The sequence below is a fragment of the Poromitra crassiceps genome (genome assembly GCF_964638095.1).
Source record: "Poromitra crassiceps genome assembly, chromosome: 18".
NCBI classification, from domain to species: domain Eukaryota; kingdom Metazoa; phylum Chordata; class Actinopteri; order Beryciformes; family Melamphaidae; genus Poromitra; species Poromitra crassiceps.
In genome coordinates this window covers 21,300,319-21,314,494 of record NC_139636.1, presented here as the reverse complement: position 1 = coordinate 21,314,494, position 14,176 = coordinate 21,300,319, and positions in this window count along the sequence as shown.

The window sequence follows — 14,176 nt, the reverse complement described above, 5'->3', positions numbered from 1 at the left end:
AAATACTTAACACCTTTACAGGCCTATCGAGGTTGTCTCCATTCGCGCACAATCACCATCCTCTCCGTATCTACGTGCCTTTTCTGTGCACGCGGTATCATAGAGTGTAATTGTGCCATAGATACTGTTGACATCCGCATGCTGTTTGCGAGTCCTTTGGAAAGCGACGCCATGCCAATTCTCTCCATCTCGTCTGAGCCAGTTCATTTCCATTCAGGTGCAAAAAAGAGATAAAGCAAAATGCAGATCACACTTTCGGTCTCCCCCTCGTCCACACACGCACGTGCACACACACACACACACACACACACACACACACACACACACACGCACACACACACACACACACATGCTCACTCACTCACTCACTCACTCACTCACTCACTCACATGCACTCTTTCATTCTATCTCTCTCCCTCTCTGTGTTCTCTGATGTTTTATTTGATATCCCACAATAAAGCCTCTCTTTGAACTGCCATCAATTGTGTATGGATTTTTCCTGTGAGGAGAAACAGAGAGCTGTCTGAAAGGCCTCCAGTCCCGCAGGCTGCCCTCATATTGATGCAGAGGAGTATTGCCATCCTCATTGCTGGATCAATCACTCACGTCACTGTTGTTTTATGGCCGGGGCCACTTCACAGACGGAAGGCTGACAACATCACCACAGAGGTTTGCAAAACGATACAGCTCTGATAGTCGAGGCGAGGGGGTGGAGGGCTGCGGGAGGCACGAGGGGATGAATTTAGATTTGATAACTGTCACACACGTACGTACGTACTGTACATACGTACACACACACACACACACACACACACACGTATACACACACATTTCTCTTCTCTGCGCTCATGTCAGATGAGAACATGGCTCCAACAGCCTTCAGTTCATCGCCTGGTGTGGTTAAGTAAAGTCGCGACCAGAAACCATGAAGAAGACCACAGGATGTCGTCATGAACGCTCACACTGTATCTGCTCTCACCTCGGAGATGACGTCTGATGATGTCCTTCTTTAGCCTGCTAAAACCATCCTGATCACGTGACCTCACATTATGTTTTCGCGGCCAATCGGGGACCTGCGCTGCGCAGTAGTTGACAACCTAACCGGCAAAGGACGCCGCTGGTAACACAGTCTCCCGAAGCAACGAGTGATAACGTTAACGTCAGTGGAGTAAATACAGCCATAAGCGCAGTTATTGCAGAACTACACTCAATAACACCGATACCAACAGAGTCTCTCAGCAGAAAAGACGTTTTCGTCCATTCTCCCGAGTGGATTTGGCGACGCCGATTGGCTGAAGGAGTTGTCTGTCAAGGCAAGTACTCCCGCCCACTGAAATCGATGTGAGCGTCTGGACGTCAGACTGATAGGTAGAGTGAAACAGAATGTGTGTTATCAGGATGTTGTTTGGTTTTCCCAGCTAGTCCTTCCTGCCATCCACCTCCTGTATTACACGGTCCTCCAGCAAAGTGCTTCAGGGCAGAGAGCAGCTGTCAATCTCTCTCTCTCTCTCTCGGTCGGTCTTACTCCAGCTCTGCTCAGCCCTGGTCCAGTAGTCCCATCCCGAGGTCTAGCTCCAGCCATGTCTCTGAGTGGTGCCGCCCCGGCAGACACCAGAGCCCCCTCGCTACAGCCATCAGTCATCGGCCTCACTCTGAACTCCCTGTGACCTTCCCCTCTCCTCTGGAACACTAGTTGGCTGGCTGGTGCGCACTCTGGCATCTCCGCATTCACCTTAAAGAGACAGGCCCATCCTATCTCCTCCCGTTTTGTGTCGGAACGCGCCTCGTCCGGACGCCTTCCCTCTTCAACACACCTATCGGACACCAGAAATGAAGGTGGAGAGGGCAGCAGAGGGCGGAAGTGGACGCGGCCCCCGCCGGGAGGAAGTGGAAGTCTCCACGTCCGGAGAATGGCCCTTTAAGTCGTTCTCCTGACAGAAGGCAGCGGCAGCCTGGAGGAGGGTCATCACACCAGTTGGCATGAATAGACACATTTTTGTCTGGGCTCCAACTCTCTCTCTGCTCTCTGCCTCCACTGACTGTAACATCTCATTTTTTCCCCCAAGCTGGAAGTCTCAACAGCTATTCTCTTGTCATTGGGGAGGGCGGGCAGGCAGCTCTCGGTCTCCTTCGCTCACAGATGAATAGAAAACATTGTGCCAGAAAAGCTTGGGAGTCACCAAGCTGTTTTCGATTGCATATAAAACAGAAAATCTGAGGACATGTTTGGAAATGACAGGCTGATTGGCTGTGGTCATTCCGGGCTGTGTGGGCCTCATCCCTTTTTTTTGTGTGTTTCATCAGTGGGTGCATTCATCCATGCAGGCTAGATTGAAGCAGTAGCCTTTAATAAAGTCACTAGGCTTGAAAATATATGAATAAAATGACATCCACTGCCTTGGATGGATCAAATTGACTTATCCTGGTAATAGCCCAAGGATAATGTGTGCGTGTATGCCTGTGTGTGTGCGTGCGTGTGTGTGTGTGTGTGTGTGTGTGTGTGTGTGTGTGTGTGTGTGTGTGTGTAGAGAGAGAGAGAGAGAGAGAGAGAGAGAGAGAGAGAGAACAGCGTATGTGTATGTGTGTCAGCGTGGAGGGAGAGTGAGAGAGAGATAGAAAAAAAGAGAAGGGGAGAAAGAGAGATGGAGATAGCGGTATAAGACAAAGGCGGAAAAGACGAGAATATCAGAGAAATAAAACAAACTTGACCCGGGGCGACAGAATTCAATGAAAACCTGGAGCTGGACACATGACTTTGAATCTTATTTGTATTGGTGAAAGTGACCCGTCTCAGACACGGCCATTATTAGGGATGGCTGGGAAGGAGAAAAACAAAGCCATTAAACAGGAGAGAGCAGAGGAGGGAGAGTGACAAACTTGATCCTAACAAAGTTAAAGGCGTGTTCAACACAAAACATCTAAATTATGAGTTCAATCTTGCCAATTGTGCCGTGATTCGATTAGACCGCGCTGGGCCACCGAGGATTCCCAAATGCAATGATAACACCAGATACTGTATATAAAGAGTCAGATGGCGAGGAAAGTTTCATATTTCAATCATTTATCAAAAATAAACTCATTGGGAAGCCAGATTCGGGGTATGTGTCCTGGTTGCTGCACTAGCGCCTCCTCTGGTCGGTCGGGGCGCCTGCTGGTCGGGGTGGAAGGGAACTGGGGGGAATAGCGTGATCCTCCCACATGCTACATCCTGCCGGTGAAGCTCCCCGCTGTCAGGTGAAAAGAAGCAGCTGGCAACTGTGTCAGAGGAAGCATGGTGCTAGTCTCGGCTCTCCTTAGATCGGCAGAGGGGGGAGCAGTGACCGGGGCAGCCAATAGGGCAGCATGGGGATAAATTGGCCAAGTATAATTGCCTTGGGGAGAAAATGGGGAAAAATACGGGGGAAAAAAGAAACTCATAGAATCCATCAGACCCCCTGGATTATTCGCTCCAGTTTTTTCTCCTTTTTCCTCCCTCGAGTGACAGATGGGTGTCGCGCTGCGCTGTTGACGGAGCGGTCGCAAACCCCAATAATGACAGTCAGGAGGGACAGCGGTACAAGGAGACACATGTCTGTTCTGCGCCCTTCAAAATGTCCGGATTAAACTCCCGCTATGTGTGAATAAAGAGGACAGGAAGTGGCAGTTTGGCAGCTCCAACCAGGAGTGTCACTCTCAATTGCGTCCCCTGCCAGCGCCAGACGCGTCGCACGGCCGAAGAGGTCACGGGTCTGACTCCTCTCTCTCTGTCTGTGTGTGTCTGTCTCTCTCTCTGTCTCCTCTTCCTTCTGCTTTTCCAGGACATTCCATTTCGACGCCACCTACGCAACGCAATCTTTTGAAAGCTCTGATAAAACATGAGGCTTGTCTTGTCAGATTACCCTCACATCCTGTGTCAAAATGCCTGCATGTCAGGAGACTGTCTCTGTGAAGCAGATGTCCTGAGTTTGCCTTCCATCTCCAGGCAGGACTGTCAAGATTTCCTCTTGAAGGACATTGAAGATGGTGCAGATGGAGAGGATGGATTGTCTGAGGTTTAGCTTCTCTCTGTGTCGAGAGTGAGTTGTATGATGAGAAAAAGTAGAACCATTTTGTTAAATCTGGTGTTGGACTTTATGCTGTAAAAAAATACCCGTTTGCTTTCAATACAAATCAGCTCGTTTCAAAGCATCACTTTCTTGATGCTAGTGGTTTCAGATATCAACACCTTGGGGCATCCAGGTAGTGCAGCGGTAGGTATCCTCTATCCTGTCTACCAACACGAGGGGTCACAGGTTCGGGCCCCTTTGCTACCTCCAGCTTGGTCGGGCATCCATACAGGCACAATTGGCTGTGTCTGGAAATTGTAACATAGCAACGTTGGTCCAAAACATTGCTATTTTACAATTGTCTGTGAGACTGTGTTGGTGTCCTGGTCTCTGCATTATATGCCTGCTCTGGTTGGTCTGGGGCAGGCGCCAGGTCAGGGGAGGGGAACTGGGGGGAATAGCGTGATCCTCCCACATGCTATGTCCTGCTCTCCCCAGATCGGCAGAGGGGGTGGAGAAATGGCCAGGAGTGCGGGGGGAATTGACCAAGAACAATTGGGGGGGAGGGGGATTCATGGGGGAAAGAAAAAAAGATATCAACACTTTTTTCCCCCCAAGAAAATTCTTGAAACAAGTTAAACTGCGTCTTGGAAACGAGCAGAATTATTTCACATCACTGGCAGAATATTTCATATTTTAAGGCTGAATGCGACACTAAATGACTTGACGTTCTGCAGTGTAGGCCTAAGGCACAATGGAAAAGATGTATCGCTGTTTCTCTGCTTCAAGCAGCTATAACATCACATTCAGTTCCTTCACTCGGCACAACAAAATGAGCCGACCCAATTACAGATTAAAATGCACTCATGAATGCCATTTGTATCTGATAAGAAAGGCTCCTTGAGGATAATAAGCCCTTGCCAAACAGAAGGGAAGTCAAATGGATTTTGATTCCACTCCAAATCATTCAATGGCTTTCCACTAATGTAACTTGATCAGAGCACTCAAACCCGAGCTCTGCAGAATGACAGCTGAGATTAATTTTGTCAGCCTTGTAATCGCACCTTATTGATGCGTTTCCTGTGAAATGGCACATTGGAAAGAGCAGCACCAGCCATGGGCAACCGGTTCATAGTAGTCATGGGTGGATGCTGGATGTTGACCCTCTGAGCGCACCTTCACAGCATCAGGCACACCGCGTCCGTGCATGCACGCACGCGCGCACACACACACGCGCACACACACACACGCACACGCACACGCACACACACACACACACACACACGCGCACACGCACACGCACACGCACACGCACACACACACACACACACACGCGCGCACACACACGCACACACACACACACGCGCGCGCACACACACACACACACACATAATGCTCTATTATGCTGATTTATTGAAGGTTAATTTAATCACTCTTGTAATACCTGACCAGAGGGTGTTCTTACCCGCGAAAAAAACCCAACTAGGAGGAAAAAAGGGAGAAAAACATGACAACAAATCAAAAAGTGATTTCATGAAGGTGGCACCAGGGACAGGCCAATCCATCAGAGGGGTGGCAGAGTGTGGACGCGGTGCCACGCGTGGCGCCAGGCGAGGTGCCAGGCGGTCCTAGGCACATCCTCCATGCCAGCGCCCCGAGGCTGCGTGTCCTCGTCACAAGGACAGAGAGGTCGTTAGGACCGACCGCACTAAATCACATACCTCCTCCCTCCCACTGTCATGGCCGACAAAGCAGGTGGGTACAGAAATACTGGGAGAGACAAGAGCTACACAGATATCACCCACTGGTCAAGTCCACCAGTTTATTATTTCAGTGAATGCTCTCAAAGTAGTATATATATCACATCCTCTTATCTCAATTGATACCATAATATATGATTCTGTTATGACACTTCCCCTGCTTTTGAGAGCGCCCCCGATGTCAACAAGGCTTTACACAGCGTGAGCGATTCCCCTTAAAATGCATTTTAGAGTTTTGCACAAATACATTTTCAGAGCTAAGTAAACAATGCAGGCCATTATCGAGATGTATTGTTCTTGTGTCTTGTGCTCCGAGGCTGCGATGAGTGAGTTAGAGAGAGAGAGAGAGAGAGAGAGAGAGAGAGAGAGACACAGACAAAGAAAGAAAGACAGACAGACAGAGAGAAAATAAAGAGGGAGTGTGTGAGAGAGAGAGAGAGAACCTCCTCCAAAAGACAGCAGCATCGTGAACAGCACAGGCAGATTTTCCATTCCGTCAGCATTTTTCTTTACGTGCCGGAGAGATAGCTAAAGGTACCACTTAATGTGCTGGGAGACAGGATCTAATGGATTGATACACAGGTTTTGACATGCTATTTGAGCATGGAGCTCGCTATAATTGGTCATGTCATTGTGCATTAAACTAACGATATATGGAGTAGTGCCCTGAGACGAGTGTCTTTAGCAAATCTGTCAGATATCACACCAAAATACCTTTGACAGCCATCTCAGGAGGCGGCAGCAGCCCACTGCAACACAGCAGCATAAAAAGCTATACTCCCCACCCAGTGAAGGCACATTTGGAAATCAGATCCCCTTAAACTCCCCGCTCTGTCTCTTTCTCTCGGCGTCTCTGTCTCCATCTCCTCTCCTCTCCTCTCTTACTCTTTCCTAAATCCTTTGTGTCTGCCCGCACTTTCAACACTGGCAGTCGTCTCTGCAAGGCAAAACTCCCCCCTGTTTAGTCAATTCTGGCGCAAATCTTTTGTATTATCTGCTAGGGGTGTGACGATACATTGATCGACATCGATTCAATGATCAACGATCCAATAGCATTGATGCAAAGTGAAAATATCTAGATTATATATTTATATTGTCATCTTTATAGAGCCACTTTCCAGATTTTCATCCAGCTTTGTATCATTACAAAATCAATATGCAAATGAACAATGTTTAACTTCTGTCCATCTTGCCTGGGCTGAGAGCTCTCCCTTCATTCTCAGAACTTCCTGGAGAGAGCAATAATGATAGTGAAAATAATAGTGATAGTTAATAGTAATAATGACAGTAATAGTGACACCATGGCAGAACTGCTCCAAATGACATCATTATGACATAATTTGGTTCTGTGAATGAATGGGGAGCTCTCAGTCCAGGCAAGAAGGTGGGAAGTTAAACATTGTTCATTTCAATAATACTGTACTACCAATTTTGTAATGATTCAAAGCTGGCTGAAAATCGGCAAAGTGACCCTTTAAGATACGCCTTTATTTTGAAATTCCCATTGCTGGAAGAGCTCAGAAATAAAATTGTCAAATTATTTTAGTTGCTTTTTGTAAGTTGATATAAATGTCACTGATTGTGTTAAATGGGCATAATGATATCGTCTCATATCGATTGCAGCCCCCTGAACTTGATATCTGCAAATATCGTATCGTCTAATCGATATAATATCGTATCGTGATGAAACTTGTGATTCCCACCCCTACTATCTACACGATATGGTCGATTTCAAGCACCATGTTTTAATACAGAATAGAACATTCTTGGAGCAATTCCCCCCACACATAACAAACACTACAACATTATGACAACACAATACATCATTACACAAAGACAAAAACTAGAGATAAATGACCAACAACACAAAAAGCAAATAGAAATAAAATGATGAAACACAGTTTAAATCAGTAGGATCCCCTCAACAACAACAATCAATGTTTGTCCCACTCCTCACTGAAGCAGACGCCCTCTCCCACTTACCAGGCCTGGACTTTGGTCCACAAGCTTGCCACATATGAGCAATAAAAAAAACAAATGCAACTGGTCTTCCGCTTCCTCATTACAGAATCTGCATACTGATGATTGCTCAATACCAAATCTGTTAAAAGTTGTTTTTTTTAGTAGTGGTAATTTTATAAAATATCGTCAATTGAAAGATTCTGGAATATGAATCAATTGTGTTGTGTTGTTTTATAAATTGTTCTGAAAAATGGTTAAGGTATCAAAGTATATTAAATTAATTTTCCCAAAAGGAACAGACTGTATGGGAACACAGTAAGACCTCTGCTCTGTAAAATAAAATAATAAATTATTGTATTTATCTTTGGCCCACATAGCCATTTCTGAGACCTAGTAGTATAGGTGCACAGACTTGTTGTCTGCATCCAAACTTTTCCCTCCATTTCCAATTGGGATAGTTGAAAGCAGTTGAATAAAATTAAACATATCACAAATTTGACCATACAGCAAGATTGTTCATGTGAAAGAAAATCACCTATGCCATCTATCATTTATGAAAATGATGAATTTCTCAGAAGTGTTTCCCATAAGAATGGCTTTCCATCTATTAACACTTCTGAGTTCATCCATATTACCTGATTTTTGGATATCTTCTGGATGATCTGGAGGGTAATACTGGAAAGTCAACCAAGCCTTCAAAGCATCCTTAAAGAAGGGCAATATATTTGATAGAATTCCTTCAAATTGACATTCACAGTGTTTAGGTTTTAATTGAAAAAAAAAGGGAAACCAGTTTACTGTCAAAGAACAAGTGAACCGAACATAAGTTTTGACTTTGACTATTACATATCTGCTACATCGATTCACTGATCAACAATCCATTAAGCCATCAATAGAGTCATATTATGATCTTTTTGTCTTTCTTGATGTAACCCAGTAGAGAATTGGGTTCATAATGTTGTTTTATTTAGTATTTTTATTATTATTTTCTGATTATTAGAACTGTGCTTCAAGTTATTATTTTCAGATTTTGTTTTATTTAGGCTACTTACCGGTATATTAGTGTCACCGAAGTCACTCTGTGTAGACTGGGTTTACAGCATGTTTACAGTCATGTCATGACATGTCAGTCATCCTGTCCAGATCACGTTAGAGGCTGACCTAGGTAATGCAGCCCACAGCCGAACATTCCAGAGAGAGGACATCAAAGTGAATGAGTTATCTTGGTCAGAAAACGAGTGAATTCAATCTAAATTAACTCATTGAAATATATCAACACTTCGTGTGTACCATCACAGGGCACTTGTGTAAGCAGAAGCGTTGGATTGACGACGGTGTACGGGAGGTTGAGTTACTTTTCAAGAGACCTTGGTGAGTTAGTTGCTGTGCTAAATCAATTATAGCAGGCCGCAGTACGAGGTGCTACGTGCTACTTTGAGATTATATAATGATTTTCATTGTCATTCTGTGAGCTTGACAGCATTGTTTGCTGCTGTGATGTTCAGATCAGAGAGGGGAACAGAAGACCTGTGTGCCAGGAGTTATAGGCAACTTTTGGCGAGCGTCTTGGTGAGTTGCAGTAAATGAGATGTGCTAAGTGGCTACTTGCTAACAATAAGGGTGGCTAACGTGATGTCCGCATGTAGCCTACAGCCAAAACTAGGTTTCAGTCCATCTTTCCAATGTGAGTGTGACACTACTGTAATGCTAATGTGATGTTTTATTCTGATAAAATGATTAAGAATAAGTTAGCTCATTATTTTTATTTTGACGCTTTATTTATTTTTGTACTTTGATGTTAAAAGATAATTTATTGTGTGCAATTGCACAAGAATGTGAAAAACACATGATAATGTGATATAACACTAGCTACCTATGTGCATTATTTAATGGGAAACTTAAAGCAGGACTAAACCCCAAAACACTTTTTTCAGCTTTTAACCAATACTGTATATATGACTTTAAGGGTGGTGTGTGAAAAATTCTGGTCAAAATTTCCACATTTGAGACCAAACTGTTGCCATTGTACCATTTGTATCATTTTCAGCCGCATAAGTGCACTCTATGGGTTGAACACTGCTTTTTTTTTGCCCTCAAATGAATGGGAGATTTGGTACAACCTGACGTCACGTTGTACCCAAAGACTATGGGATTTCAAGATAGTTACTCCCCTACTCCCCCTGTACCCTTTCCCGGCTCCTCACAACTCCAAGCCTATTCCCATGATGTCACAAGCATTTTCCTACCAATATGGCGCTACAATACACACAGCTCATTGGCGGTTTGTGTCACTTGACCTGTTAATCACCTGTTAATTGATTACAATCGCCTGTTATTTTCCTCCCAAGATGGCCATGTGGTGATGTAACACAATACTATCAATAAACGCCACTATAATCATAAAAGGAAGAAAATGGCATCGTGTTGCTGTAAATCATTCCCAACCTTTTTCATACTAAGGAGCCCTAATTTAGATCACATTGGGGCAATGGACCCCCATATGACGAGATTTGGTCTCTCAGATGCAAATCTATTTTTTATGTAGCCTAGATATGATTTTGTCCATAATTCCATATATATTAGGTTGAAAGACAACAGAGAATGCTGGAATCCTCTCAAGGACCACTGGTGGTCACTGGACCCCACATTGAGAACTTGTGATTCCCACCCCTACTATCTGCACGATATGGTCGATTTCAAGCACCGTGTTAATACAGAATAGAACATTCTTGGCACAATTTGGTGACAGGCCAGTGACCTTCATTCTGGCTGTCACAGATGCATGTGACCCCTCCTATGCAGTGGAGACAGGGGTCAGGGGTCCAAGGTGAAGCCGACTTGCTTCTGCCCATGACTCCTTGGCTGCTGTCAGGAGGCATCACGTCACCTTCGGTATGGAGGCAGCGTGAAAAGGCAACACTTCCTACATTGTCTCCCATCCAGGCACGCCAGGCTTTACAGAGACTCAAAGGTCGTTAAGTAGGCTGCGATAAACAAATGACACGTCGGATCAGGCAGACGGAAGGAGCGGTTGCTTTGTTGTTCCCTTTTAATACCAATAAACCCCTTTCATCCTCTTAGCCTGGTGAAATCTTTTGAAGACTTTCTGAAATATCATTCACAACAGGCGGGAATGAAAGAAAACACGGTTCGACTTCTATACATTTTTCTGCAATCACAATTGATTTTCAGATTCACGTTGTGATGCACTTGCATGTGAGCAGGCCCATATGAGTTTACATAACCGTACCAGTGCACGGAGACAGACGCAACATTTATCAAGGTAATGCTCTCAAGACATCTGACACTACTTTGGCAGCCATTTTGTTTTCCCCAAACACACAGCGCTCTCCTCCTCTCTCTGCTGTCTGTCTGTCTGTCGGCGCTGTCAGCCACTCTTGTGTGATTGGTCTGATGGGCTTGATGCTCATCACTCTGTCAGGCCCGGCTCGCCTTTCATTAGTCTGGGCCCCTCCGTCCGCCACACTCACACAAATCACATTGACATCCAAACTCCTCAGATCCACAGAGCAATTTAACTGATATTCATTAGAGGGATGACAAGAGCTGATGGGAGATGTGTGGAGAGAGGGGGGGACTCGTGCTCCTCCTATCCCGTCCCTGTCCTGTCCGCCTCCTTTCTTCTCCCCTTCACTGCCGACTTTGTTTTAGGAGCATCGAGGCACAGCAGCGTCGAACTACCCAGCCCTCAAGGATACCAGAGACACAAAGAACAATGGATAAAACATCTAATCTCTTTATTATCTTAGGAAAATACAATCTAGGGGAGTTGTGTGTTGGGTTTTTCTCCCCCCCTCCTAAATAATTGGCTACAGCGGATCCCACAGCCTCCACAATGCTCTCCTCTAACAGTCTCTATAATGCTCATCCAAGCAGAAGTCCAATCATTTAGTCCTCTCCCTCCAGCCCCTCAATTAACCCCCAAAGTGTCAACTACCTCATTAACGCCCCCAACCCGCTTTGCTCCAAGTCCACCGTCACTAAGCCTAAAGCATTCCATCAAAACATACAGTCCAGAGGGCAGAAAAACAACATTGTCCACGTCTTAACAGATAATTCTATATCTGAAGTCTGAATATGCTTTGAAAACTCCAACAAGACATTCAATAAGGCAGTCCAGCCTTTTTCATTTGCATTATCAATGGCTACCGGTCTGAATCCCATCTTTCAATTATCATCCCTTTGTTAAGGGCTTTATTCTGCTTGTCAGATGTGAGTCATCACTGGGTTTCTCCCGCAACGTTGGGCCAATGTCTCCTAAACGTCGCGCGGGGGCCGGGAGCAAGTCTGAGGCGGTAATGAGTTTGTGTGAGAAGACGGGGTCAGGACACAGTGTGTGTGTGTTAATTAATCTGTTCCCGGGTGGGAGGAACTGAAGCGAGATGATGAGATTTAAGAGAGTAAATGGGTGCGCTGCTCTCGAGCTGTCCTCCGTCTGAGTGAGCGAGCGAGCGGGGTTAGGAGGCTGGGCAAATGGCCGTCACCATAGTAACCAGATAACTTCCCGGGCCCAAGTCACTCAGTCAGTCAGTCATGACAAGCCCAGCCTGGGAACATCAAACGGAAAAGAACACGCTGTCCCCAGGCAGCTTCAAATAAGACAAGGTAGATGCTGCCAAATCTGTCAAGTAAATGTGTGTGTGTGGGTAATGGGGTAGGGGTGTGAATCACCAGATCACACGATGCGATATTGTCACGATACAATATTATTGCAATTTAAAAAAAAAACCTTTTTCAACTGCAAATTATGTCCCCAAAGGAAAAAACGTTATTACCTTTTTTCAACTGCAAATTATGTCCCCAAAGGAAAAAACTTTGTCAACAACATCATATTCTGTTTTATCACGATACAATATTATTGCAATTTTTAAAATAGTGCTATTTATTACCTTTTTCAACTGCAAATGATGTCCCCAAAGGAAAAAACGTTGTCAACATCAGATTCTGTTTTAAAGAGATCACGTTTCCAGTCTGTTCATCTCACTTCAATCATTTCTATTGCAGCGAAATGGGATTGTCAAGCAGACAGACTGACCAACACATAAATGTTGCATCATGCACTTGACAATGTATATAATAAAAGATTGCGATATTGGCATTCGTGTGATACGATATACACACAAAATATCATGATACTATGCTCCATCCATTCCTCCGCCCCTAGTAACAGTGTCGGCCTACGTCATGCACGCCGACTAGAAAAAGATTAAAAGAAATCAAAATACCCTTCTCATTAAATTTAAAAGGCTATCAACATTTCTCATTACATGGCACTGAGCCTGAATGGTGACTAGTCGTGAGAGCGTCAACACCTGCCAGTAATATTGTTAGATCCAAAGGCCTGCTTTGGGGGAATAGCACCTGTCTGCGCACCCTGCACCACTGTCAGCTCGTCTCAGCGTGCATATATAGGCCCCCGCGTTATTTTTTTCCAAGGGACAGTCTTGGAGTCCAGGTGTGTGCCAGATCTGCTGTCTGTGCCCAGGGCTCCTGATGGCATCCAAGCCCCCGTGGTAATCAGCCCACTCTGCCTGCTGTTACAGCCTGCCTCCTCCTCCTCCTCCAGTGGCTCGTTTCAGAAACATCTGCTGGTTTACATGCAGCACACACCACCTGCCAGACGCCTCGCAGGCAATGGCACCGCTCGCTCGCTCCTCTCAGAGTCCACCGCCCTGTAACGCGACAGCACAGAAACACACAGCGATATCTAGACAAACTGTGACTGTGAAGACACAGAAACAGCCAGCAATATCTAGACGAACTGTGGCTGCGAAGAGAGAAACAGCCAGCAATATCTAGACAAACTGTGACTGCGAAGAGACAGAAACAGCCAGCAATATCTAGACAAACTGTGGCTGTGAAGACACAGAAACAGCCAGCAATATCTAGACAAACTGTGGCTGTGAAGACACAGAAACAGCCAGCAATATCTAGACAAACTGTGACTGTGAAGACACAGAAACAGCCAGCAATATCTAGACAAACTGTGACTGTGAAGACACAGAAACAGCCAGCAATATCTAGACAAACTGTGGCTGTGAAGACACATAAACAGCCAGCAATATCTAGACAAACTGTGGCTGTGAAGACACAGAAACAGCCAGCAATATCTAGACAAACTGTGGCTGTGAAGACACAGAAACAGCCAGCAATATCTAGACAAACTGTGACTGTGAAGACACATAAACAGCCAGCAATATCTAGACAAACTGTGGCTGTGAAGACACATAAACAGCCAGCAATATCTAGACAAACTGTGACTGTGAAGAGAGAGAAACAGCCAGCAATATCTAGACAAACTGTGACTGTGAAGACACAGAAACAGCCAGCAATATCTAGACAAACTGTGACTGTGAAGACACAGAAACAGCCAGCAATATCTAGACAAACTGTGGCTGTAAAGACAGT